This window comes from Leiobunum rupestre, chromosome 11 (genome assembly GCF_980474605.1).
Source record: "Leiobunum rupestre chromosome 11, qqLeiRupe1.1.hap1, whole genome shotgun sequence".
NCBI lineage: Eukaryota > Metazoa > Arthropoda > Arachnida > Opiliones > Sclerosomatidae > Leiobunum > Leiobunum rupestre.
This window is the reverse complement of record NC_143394.1, coordinates 6,073,384-6,084,808: the sequence shown is the minus strand read 5'-3', so window position 1 is coordinate 6,084,808 and position 11,425 is coordinate 6,073,384. Positions and strand designations below refer to the sequence as shown.

Sequence of the window (11,425 nt, the reverse complement as noted above, 5' to 3'; positions counted from 1 at the left end):
AGTTATACTGTCAGGCCCACAACTTCAAACGAGTTATAGCTAGCGCAACGTCCGCCGAGGTAACCGAATCCATGGTAAAAACGTTTCCCGACGCGTGTAAAGAAGGTATACTCAGATTTGAATCAGGCGCAGTGAAACTCTGATAGAAGAAATTACCAAACGCAAATGCTATGGCTGAAGGGCATGACAACGGCCCAGACTGAGTTTCAAAAGACGATGGCGGAGGTAGCAGGGACTTGGATCGGACGAAGCTCCAAAAGCGCTTGGGATGAGTTGCCAGGGTATCATGTAAGCTTGAGACAAAGTGGTCATAACCAATACGAGTCTTTTTCCGAAGGGCATTACTAAAGGTCTTATATTTTGTCCAATCAGTACCTTTAGAGCTTCTGTTGGAATTATTAAACAGTGCTCCCTTAACATGGCTCTCGTGTACAAGTTCACACGTAATCCAGGGCGACCGTATTTTACCGCGAAATTGAATAGATGGTACGTTATCTTTTACACAGGCCCAAAAGATATCAAGCCAAAATTGGGCTACTTAGCAATGTACCATTAATCGTAGAAGTCATTAATTTATTTCTAGTCTTGGTTTTAGTTAAATAAACTTTACTTAAAACTCGCTCACAGTCAGCATTTGAATGTGGAAGAGATAGTACAGCCAAAGCAAAATTACCAACAATATCGAACTGATTCTTTCCATTTGCAAAACTTTGTTCCAAAATACATCTACTTCCTTAACTGATTTCCCCTCATCTGGTATATCACTGATAGATAGGTATCTGAACTGGGAGGCTATTCTGTAATTTTCATTTGGATCAAGTCTGTCCAAATCATTTGGAATTTGGACAGTTGGCACCCCAAATGACAAAAATGCTTATTCTGTAAGTCTAAATCCCAAATCATTTGGCTCGAAGCAAGCCAAATGATTTGGAAATACAAGTAGCCCGCCAAATGGGGGTGATTACTCATTTAGGTAGTTTATCCCCCCTGATTTTCTCTCACATTTCCTTACTTTTTGGCCGCCATTGCTTCTCTATAGTAAACTCTGTAGAGTGGGCTCTTTTTCGCTGCCATTTGGATATTTTTCGTGGTATTTTACAACTGATTTCTTGGTATTGCTCCAAGTAAGTTTAAAGCTTAATTGCGAGGCTAATTTATATTTTATAAACCTTCAACTTCTTCTGGCATTCATTTATTAGTGGTAGAATATCCTAAGCCTTTGCTTTTTCGTTTAAAATGACAGCTTTGTTTTTCCGACCTTGGATTAATAATAGGACTATTATTAATAAGTTTTCGTTTGTTGTAAGAATATCGTAATCGCGTTGAACGTCGCGATCTATGAATTCGAAGAGTTTACAGAGATATGAATCAAGTGTGGCAGTTAGATAACCTTAGTTTCCGAAGAATTCTCTAGAACCACCGCTTTGCCAATTGCCAGTAGATTTGAAGGTAAGAAATCTCACAATTCTAACAATTTTTAACTATGAATACTAATAAAATTAAACGTTCTTTTTTAAGGTACATATCGCTTTGAGATTTTATTTGAAAGGGTCATATCAACTGGATGTAGGCCAAAATCTTTTCTTTGAGTCAGCCAACTTAGTGTAAGCCGTTGTCTTAGTGACGTTACAAAGGCTATCAACCAGCATATAGTACTATTGTACATAAAGTTTTCTTTGACTGAAGTGCAAAAAGCTGCTGTTCAATTGGAGCGAAAGATCTCAGACATGTAGCAATCGTCCCAGACTTTCCGGAGAATCGTCACGCTTGTGGATTTCATAGTTGGATACCCTGTGGCAACAAGTTTATTTAAAATTGGGAAACTCTATTTTGGAGGTATTTACTGTCTAATGACACTTGAAGTTGCGATGTATTCTCTTAAATAGACTAATTTCGTTGAACATGTGCAGAGTATGTTGCCTTCTCGTGGCAAGCGTTGAAAACTGGCTTTTGCAAGGCCAAAACATACACGCTTTTATTAACCTCGAAGATGAACTTTTAATATTTTTGGGACCTTATTTAGTACCTTTATATTAGTGAATTTAAATTGGTACCTTTTTTTATTTAAAAATTTTCATTTTTTTAAATATCGTAGATTCAACCCATTCAAGGAATTAAAATAAATAATTTTTTACAAGAATTCAAGGATTATATAATAATAATCAGCTAGGCATTACCCAAGACACCATCTTAGGCCTAAGTAATTTAGTGACTTTTAGTGCCTTTATCGTAGGTGGCTGGGTTCCATGTGTAGGAGGGTGGTGGCAAGCCTTTCGTGCCACGCTTGGAAAAGGGAAACCAAAGAACTCGAGGGAAAACCCTAGTGGGGAGATAACTACCAAACTCAACGTTGAAGGGGTAGTTCAGAGTTTGCACCCAGTGCCATATAAATATCAATCATCTCTCTCCCCAAATTCATTTCATACACTAATTTTGAGATTTCCCCGTCAGTTGCTTTAAGTGCTTACTTACCATATTTTTAATGTTGTACCTTGTTACTATTTTATAAGCGTATTGTACTGATGCACTAATAGGAGCCCACTCGCGGTTTATATAGAAGTTTATATCCATTAAATAAAAAAGATTTACATTATTAATTTTGCTATTAAATTATATGAGTAATAATTTATGTATTGTAGGAAAGCGTGTTATGTTTTGACCTTTCACAAGCAAGTTTTCAACACTTGCCACGAGAAGGCAAGATACTCCGCACATGTTCAACGCTATTTGTGTATTTAAGAGAATAAATCGCAACTTCAAATGATTAATGAAAAATTACTTTTGCAGATTCAACAACTGTCTCCAAAATATTCCCAACAAGGTCTTCATTCTTTATGTGCACAAAATTAGTATTTGCTTCTAAATACTCAATGTAAATAAGTTGCTTTGACTGTACTTTAACACCCATTGTACTATTCAGTTAAGTAAAATAAAAGATTCTAAAACCAAAATTTTCTCAAGACCTAAACAAAATACCACTAGCTAAAGCCTATGAATAGAATTTTCTTTTATGATGAGTATTGTTGAGAAATAATAATAATTTCTTGGAAAGAAATTCATTGACAGTGTGGAAAAACACATTTGAAAACCCTACAAATGAAATAACCAATAAAAAAGAACGTTTCAAAAAAAAACATGACGTTGTGCGAGAGGAAATGACGTTCATTTAGATTTGGAAAGGGAATTCGAGCGATCCAAATGACGATTTGGATTTGGGTTAGAGAATACGGTTTTTTACGCTCTATCCAAATGAAGCCGATCCAAATCATTTAGTATTAGAATTGTCTAAACGATTTGGATTGTTTACAGAATAGCCTCCCTGGTCATCTAGCATTTGAAGGTGATCTTTGGCAATGATTCTAGGAAGTTGTGTTGCCACTGGTAGAAGTGAAGGAGTCCTACCCTCTAGCACATTAACAGTCCCTGCCTTTGGCAGTGCTAATCTAAGCGTAATTCGGTGTACAGACTTTCTAAGATTGGTTAGCCCCTCGGCCATCTTGTCTGAGATGGGTGCAAATTTTGAGCACTGACAGTATATCCAAAATTTCTTGAAATTGTTTTAATTCTGCTTGACGTTTCTGACTATGTTTAAGAAAGTTAAAAATGTTCCTTGCTAGGTCTTCACACCTACGAGGTAGTTTTTTACACGCCTCGCTTGCACATAACGCTAGAGAATGACAAATGCATTTCATAACGAAGATACGTGGGCAATATTGTTTAAAACGACTACTATAGTGAGTTGCAGGCTAAGAAAGACAAAATATATAGTACAGTCGGCGCAAGGATACCTCAGACCATTTCCGGCCAGTCGACCGCGCGTAATTTAAATTTGACCACTTTACAGTCAATTTAAAATTTCGTGAGTTTCATCGTTTTTTCGCGCCATCTAGGAACCGAAATTGGAATCTATTTTTTAATTTCATGTTGTCATGAGTTTAATTACTGAATGCAGCTAAAGAAGGTTCGATAATTGAAGCTCAAACTATTTTAAATAGCCCAAGAGGTTACTATAAAAAGCATGATAAAGGTTTATTGTTAACAAGTAAAGATAAAGTAAGACGTAGAAATAAATTTACAAAAATAAATAATTATACATACTATTTTATATTTAAGAATGATAGGAATGCCTTATCTTTTAAATTTGCTCGCCACCACAATTATGAAATTAATAAATAAAGATTCCAATTTCGGTCTCTAGATGGCGCTAAAAGACGACAAAAAGAGCAAAATTCGAATTTGACCGTAAAATGGCCAAAATTCAAATTTCGCGCGGTGGAATGACCGGAAACGATCTGAGGCATCCTTGCGCCGATTGTACTATATATTTTGTCTTTCTTAGCCTGCAACTCACTATAACAGAGTCGTGAGCCCCCATCATAGTGTTACAGCCATCTGACCCAAATCCAATGATGTTTTCTAAATTTATGCTTTCTAACTTAAATTCTTTTTTGATTGATTTGAAAATATTATCGGCAGTAACCTTTCCTGTTTCTGATGGCGGTTCAATTTGTACAAGACCAAAATATTTACTAACAATTTTTCCAGATTTTTCGTCATTGAATCTGACTACTATGCATGTAGTTTTCACAGTGCTTTCATCAATCATTACGCTAAATTTAATTTTCTTAAGTATACTAACTAGTTGTTCCTTGTAGGAAGCACCAATTACATTCGTGGATAAAGAAGTAGCTTTTGTTCTTTTAAGTTTTATCTCTTGGGCAATTATGGAATCTGGAAAGCAAGACTTCATGAGTTCTGTCAAATGATCAACGGATTGGAAAGCTAATTTATGTTCTACGAGGAATCCACATATTTTGATTTAAGCCCGCTTCACTGCGTCTCTTGTAGAAATTTGATCATGGTTTTGTGTGAAGAATGTTGCCATGTTTTTACTGACAGATCTTGCATCTTTAACTCGATCTGTAAGTTTCTTTCCTGACTCATGATTTTTTATACCTTGAAGCTGAGCTTAATATGATATATTACAGTAGCTACACTTTGCTTTGGTACTATCATTTTTATCGGCTTTCAACTAAGGCGAAAATTTAGGTTTGGCTTCCCATTCTTTGCGGTACTTCTCTGTTCTTTTTTTCGATTTAGGAGGACCTTGAAGATGAGGTGAAGTTTCATATCCATAATTAAATTCATTTCCAGAATTTTCTATGAATTGGTATGGATATTGTTTTAGAATCTAGGCTAACAAAAGCTCTACGTAGGCATAATTTACACTAATTTGTTAGGTAAAACGGTGTTGGTTGTGCAGTTCATTTAATGGCAATTGAAGAGTCGGAATGTCCTACCCAGCCTACTGTTTGCCGACTGATTTTACTTATACAGTCGACCCGACAGCAAAACGACCCTTTTCCGACTCGCATTTTTGAAGTCGGCTCTGCAGTCGTATTGGGGTTTTTTCAATTCGTTTAAAATATAGTTTGATGCCGACTGCCGGCCAACCTAACAAATCTGAGTTGGTAAAGGGTCGTTATACTGTCGGTCCGACAGTATATCTAAAATCAGTCGGCCAACAGTAGGCTGGGTACTGAATGGACAGCACATCCGACACCGTCTTCCCGACGAAATTCGTGGCAGTCGGGCCGACTACTTTGTGCTACATGGGACTAATTTAATAATATTAAGATTAAATACCTAAATTAATGTCAACAACTCCTCCACAGGCTCCAATCTCCATTGTTCCTCAACTTCTCGAGTGTAAGTTTCACCTTCCTTTTACACTTGTGACTTTATTAATATATACTATCTTTTACAGCAGACGTCAAAGTTATGAAAATTAGTAACAGACTACCGTTCAGTTTACCGGATCCTTGTACCGAATCTCAGTCAAATTTGGGCATAATCTAATCAAAGTTGGCGGATCTTGGAGGAAAAAAAGTGAGATAAATAAATCTTTAATCTTCCAAGAGCGGCCGAGGGAGATTGGTTAGCTGGGTTCCAGTTAAATTCAAAAATTATAGTACATTTATAGTACATCTCGGCGGAATTATCGAAAACAGCGTACTATATAGTACGCAGTTAAAATTGTAGTACACCTCGAAAACTAGATTGAAATTATCGACGTGTGCGATAATTATAGTACGTTTGGCAACGCTGCGTCGCACCCCTGTTAAGCTTTCCTCTGGGCTCTCTGCTTCTTCCGCGTTCGCTGCTTCGAATTATAGGAATATGGGCGACCCGCTTCGCACATTAGTCCCGCCGTCAAGGTTGTTCCCTCTCGTCCTACCTCTCCCATTATTACCACTCCGTCGCCCTCCGTCATCTCTACGCCGTTTTCTTCACCGCATAGATCCTAGCCTAATTGCCTTTCCGGTTTACCACCGTTGTCCCCTCCCCCTGCATTCGACCTTGTTCCTTTCGTCTCCGACGTTTCCTCGCGTTTCCACCGTCTTCTGAATACGGAGTTGTCGTCCATTTGTCCGGCCGCACGCGACGAACTCTCAGCGATTTTCAACCCTTTGATCTCTACACTGGTCTCCACCCAATTGGACCACGCCCGCACCACCGGATCCTTAGCTGAAAAAGATTCGCTGATTGATAAATTAATATCCTGTCGCCCTGCTCACCACCCGACCCCGACCAACTGCGCTGTTACCTTCGTTAAGACCTATGCGTCGACTTATCTAACTAACCAACACAAACCCCTGTCCCTAACCGTACCAGGCCCCCACCCACCAACAAGCGGGCCACCGCTACTGACTTTGCCCGCCCTCGTTTTAAGCTGGCCGTGTCTCAGCGGGATACTTCCGTCACCGTTTACACCTCCGACGACGCCCGGGCTACCATTTTATAGGCCCTAGATCCCCATCGCCTTAGGATCCGGACTATCTCCGGTAATGGTTGCCTATTTTAATGCAACGACCACGACAGTCTTGCTCGCCTACGCGACACCATTACCCCCTCTGAACCCTTGTCCGCCGTTTTACGCTGCGACGATCCGCCCCCCTTCTGCCCCAGTTCCTCATCACCAACCTTGACCCAGTCCTCGTCGTTGACCAAAATAACCTCTCCTGCCCCGTGTCTAGCATTGCCGTTAAATCTGTTTACACGACTCGTAACGACCGTCGTTGTGTCATCGCCACTGCAGGTGACGCTTACTCCCAGTCTCCGCTGGTATTCGTCCGCACTCGCCGTTGCTCAGGAGGTCAGCAGCGAGTAGGTCGGTAACCCACCCAACCCGTCTTGAAACACGGACCAAGGAGTCTAACATGTGCGCGGGTCATTGGGTCTTGTTTAGGCCCAAAGGCGTAATGAAAGTGAAGGCCGGTTCGGCTGGCTGCCTTGGGATCCCGCGTTCCTCGTGGGCGCGGGCGCACCAAGGGCCCATCCCGATTGCCTCGTCGACTGGGCGGAGCAAGAGCGTACACGTTGGGACCCGGAAGATGGTGAACTATGCCTGGGCAGAACGAAGACAGAGGAAACTCTGGTGGAGGTTCGCAGCGATTCTGACGTGCAAATCGATCGTCAGACCTGGGTATAGGGGCAAAAGACTAATCGAACCATCTAGTAGCTGGTTCCCTCCGAAGTTTCCCTCAGGATAGCTGGCACTCGGAGGTTGCAGTCTCATCCGGTAAAGCGAATGATTAGAGGCCTTGGGGTCGAAAAGACCTCAACCTATTCTCAAACTTTAAATGGGTGAGAAGTCCGGTTTGCTCGACTGAAGCCCGGACAGTCACTTGGATGCGAGTGCCAAGTGGGCCACTTTTGGTTGGCAGAACTGGAGCTGTGGGATGAAACAAAAGCCGGGTTAAGGGGCCCGATGCGAGACGCTCATGAGATCCCATGAAAGGTGTTCGTTGCTATAGACAGAAGGACGGTGGCCATGGAAGTCGAAATCCGCTAAGGAGTGTGTAACAACTCACCTGCCGAAGCAACTAGCCCTGAAAATGGATGGCGCATCGGTCGAAATACTTGTATTTTAAACAGCTGTGAGTAGGAGGGGCGCGGAGGCGGTCGTCGAAGGTGCCGGGCATAAGCCCGCCAGGAGCCGCCTTTGGCGCAGATCTTGATGGTAGTAGCAAATACTCAAGTGAGAACCTTGAGGACTGAGGTAGGGTACCATGTGAACAGCAGTTGAACATGGGTCAGTCGGTCCTAAGGGATAGGAGAAATCCGTTCCGAGGCGAGACCTCTCAATGCAAGTCTCGCTGGTGACCGAAAAGGAATCGGGTTAATATTCCCGAACCCGGACACGGAGATTGTTCCCTTCGGGGGTACATTGCGGTAACGCAAACGAGCTCGGAGTCCGGGAAGAGTTGTCTTTTCTTTGTAAGGATTCATTTCCCAGGAATCGGCTAGCCCGGAGATAGGGATGGTGTTTCCGTAAAGCTCCGCGCCTCTTGCGGAGTCCGGTGCACTCTCATCGGCCCTTGAAAATCCGAGTAAGAAGTAGTTATTTTCGTGCCGGACCGTACCCATATCCGCAGCAGGTCTCCAAGGTGAACAGCCTCTAGTCGATAGAAAAATGTAGGTAAGGGAAGTCGGCAAAACCGATCCGTAACTTCGGGACAAGGATTGTCTTCAAACGTAAGTTTACCTCAAACACAGGTGCGTTTAGAAAGTGGGGCAATACCAAACAACACTGTTATTGGTATGCAAGTTGAAGACTCAGCACCAGCGCAAATCGCTGAAAGACCATGTACAATTGTAAGTGAAATCATAATAATGACCAATTAGACGAACATCGAAACAAAAATTGGATATTACCAGGTGAATTAACAGAGGGGCTGATCACTTGGCATAATCGGTGTACACGCCTCTAGCTTTGACTATACTAAAGTGTTTATGTAACTGATTACAGATTTAGCACTACCAAAGGCTGTACTCAATTTTGTACTCTCGTAATCGGTGTACAGATTTTTTGCAGTGGTTGGTCCCTTGGAATTGACTTGTGAAAATTCAAAAGTATTTGCCTAAATATCAATTGACTTTAGATACTCCAGCGTTTGGATTCTTGAAAAAAATTGTGGAAGGTTTCAAGAAAGATGTATTTCATCTTTCTTCCGGCGACCAGACTTCATCGGTAGAAGCATTCCATGCCGTAATTGTACATTTTGCACCCAAGAACACGCATTACTCTTATTTGGGAATGCAAGCACGGTACGTTGACTGAGATTATGATGTAGTATTGATGTTTAATTGGTTTTATCCAACAGATTGCTTCTTGCAGCATTGCATTTTAACGAAAACTCCGGGAGAATGCAAGCGAGAAGGAAGGATCGTAAGCTTCGTTGGGTCGTTTATTACCTAAAAGCTAAGGGTGGAAATTTTTCAGTGAAGCCAATTATGCAAGCATCAACATATGGTACTGTTGTTGTAATTTGAATTTTACAAAATTAAAATTTCATTTGTATGTTACTATTTAATAGGCTACGTGGGAAAATTGTTGGAAAAATTGACAGAAAGCGCAGATGACAGTTACGAAGATGGGCTAAATAAATCTAATTTATCTTTGCCTCAAACTCCAAAACCATTAGCGAGTCAATATGAGCACCCCAATAAGGAAGAAGCAGTTGCTGCTTATAAACAACATAAGCGTTTTAATTAAAAATAAATTTGGTTTTAAAAGGGATATTAAAATTATTTATTTTAAAAAAGTATAGATTTCTCAGAAAAATCCAAATTTTATGTGAGATCGATAATCTTCAGTGGTTGCACCTGGGAGGGGGAAAATTTAGTCAAAATAAATTCATACAGTCATTCACTTTTGATGGTGAAGAAAAAACCCCAACCATGATTAAGGTCGTAAAATACATACCGGTTTAAATTAGAGGCGGTGGTTGGAATCCACAGAAATTATCTGATGGAAAGTTGCGGCGAATTGTGTTTACAACACAACTTGGGATGGGCCTTCTCTGCCGTCTGCCTAACCTAACGTATACCATCCTGGTGTACACTATGTAAGAGATGTACCTTTATGTTCTGCAATAATAAAACAAAATTACGAATTCATATCTCAAAATAGTATAACATTGTCTTACTTGGCGATTGTACCCGGAGGTGGAACGTAATTTCGTTCACAGAACTCATAATACATTGTGTTTAGGACGTTTCGGTTTAGGCAAACGTCTCTGAACGCTTCGCTCTGCGTAATGCAGCTATGACCATCCTCTAAGTCTGACTACTTGTCGGACCTCCCTGCAACACAGACACTCTGCAATGTCGCCCATTACAAAACATCTATCACATTGACACCTAAATGGCACAGGAAATATTAACCCTAACAATAATTTATTTAGTGTTCAAGCAGAAGGTATATACCAGTTTCTATTTCCCAAGCATCCTTGCCCGGGTTGGGGATGTTCATCACCATCATTTTCAGACTCTTCATTATCGCCTACTGGTACAACGGCCACGGGTTCAAATTGGTACGGCCTGAGGCCAAAAACCTCTTGTTGCTCAAAACCATCTTCGTCGTCGCTGGAAGGATTATCCCCCTCGTCGATGAAATTTTCATAATCGGAATAAAAAATATTATCTTGATCCGAATTATTGGATTCCGCTTCCGAAGCGCTATTGTTATTTCTCATAGTGGCCGAAATTTTAAAATACGAAGCCTAACACCTTCACTGTCTTCTACGGTCTACCACGATATGTCACGTGATCCGTGGCGCGTGCTCCGGCGACGGGCGGCAAAAAAAACTACCCCAAGCTCCTCACCCTATTTTCCCTTTCCGACTGTAATAGTTGAAAACTGAACGAAAAAGCGCCCGGTCGCTACTATTTTCCTCCCGTTTTCACTCTAAGCATTCTCTCTCGGCTCGCTATAACGGCCAAGTAGGCGACAGATAATACCCGCGAATGACGTCAGCAATATGAGATGCGGCGCTTGCGGAGAAGCTGACCCTCCCATTTAAAATCTTAAATTTAATAGTTAATTATTATTTTTTTATTACCACTATATTTACCATGGTCTGTTTATATATTTGAGGTAAAAATATGATATACAAAAAAATCTGTCACTATCTCTTTAAGTGAGAAAAAAGTTGATAAAAAAAGGCTGCAAATTAAATTTTGTTGGCCAAATATTAAACGTGATAAGCACTGCAAATGTTCAAACCAAGTCAATGTTTTTAATAAAAACGTGATATTTTAAATCTTTAATGATAGTATGTTTAATACAATAAAAATAAGTAACATTTAAGAAACGTTTCTATAGTAAGCCCAAAAAGAGCTTTTTATTGGTGAAAACAATACAGTTTAGTTTATGGAACAATCCCAAATTGTGCCAGTAATGACTAAATACTAATCAATATTAATTTTTCAATATTTTGAGTATTAAGATACCTGTTTATCTTTATAAGTTTTTCTGCTTTTTCGTATCCTGATCAAATTGGTCCGTACGGGATCAATTTTCCTTCCTCCACTAAGATGCCCGCCCGCTTTTGCCATCCTACACTATTAGTTTTACAAT

At 40.5% G+C, this 11,425-nt stretch overlaps 1 long non-coding RNA gene and 1 pseudogene across 1 annotated transcript; both read left to right on the top strand.

Annotated features, from left to right (window-relative positions):
* The first annotated feature begins 1,274 nt into the window (after positions 1-1,274).
* LOC149921211 (uncharacterized) lies at positions 1,275-2,844 on the top strand. The gene is made up of 3 exons (XR_016477471.1): positions 1,275-1,449; positions 1,519-1,836; positions 2,788-2,844. It is a non-coding gene; the product is annotated as an uncharacterized LOC149921211 (long non-coding RNA).
* Positions 2,845-7,205: 4,361 nt separating this feature from the next.
* LOC149921210 (large subunit ribosomal RNA) lies at positions 7,206-8,467 on the top strand (annotated as a pseudogene).
* Positions 8,468-11,425: the final 2,958 nt, after the last annotated feature.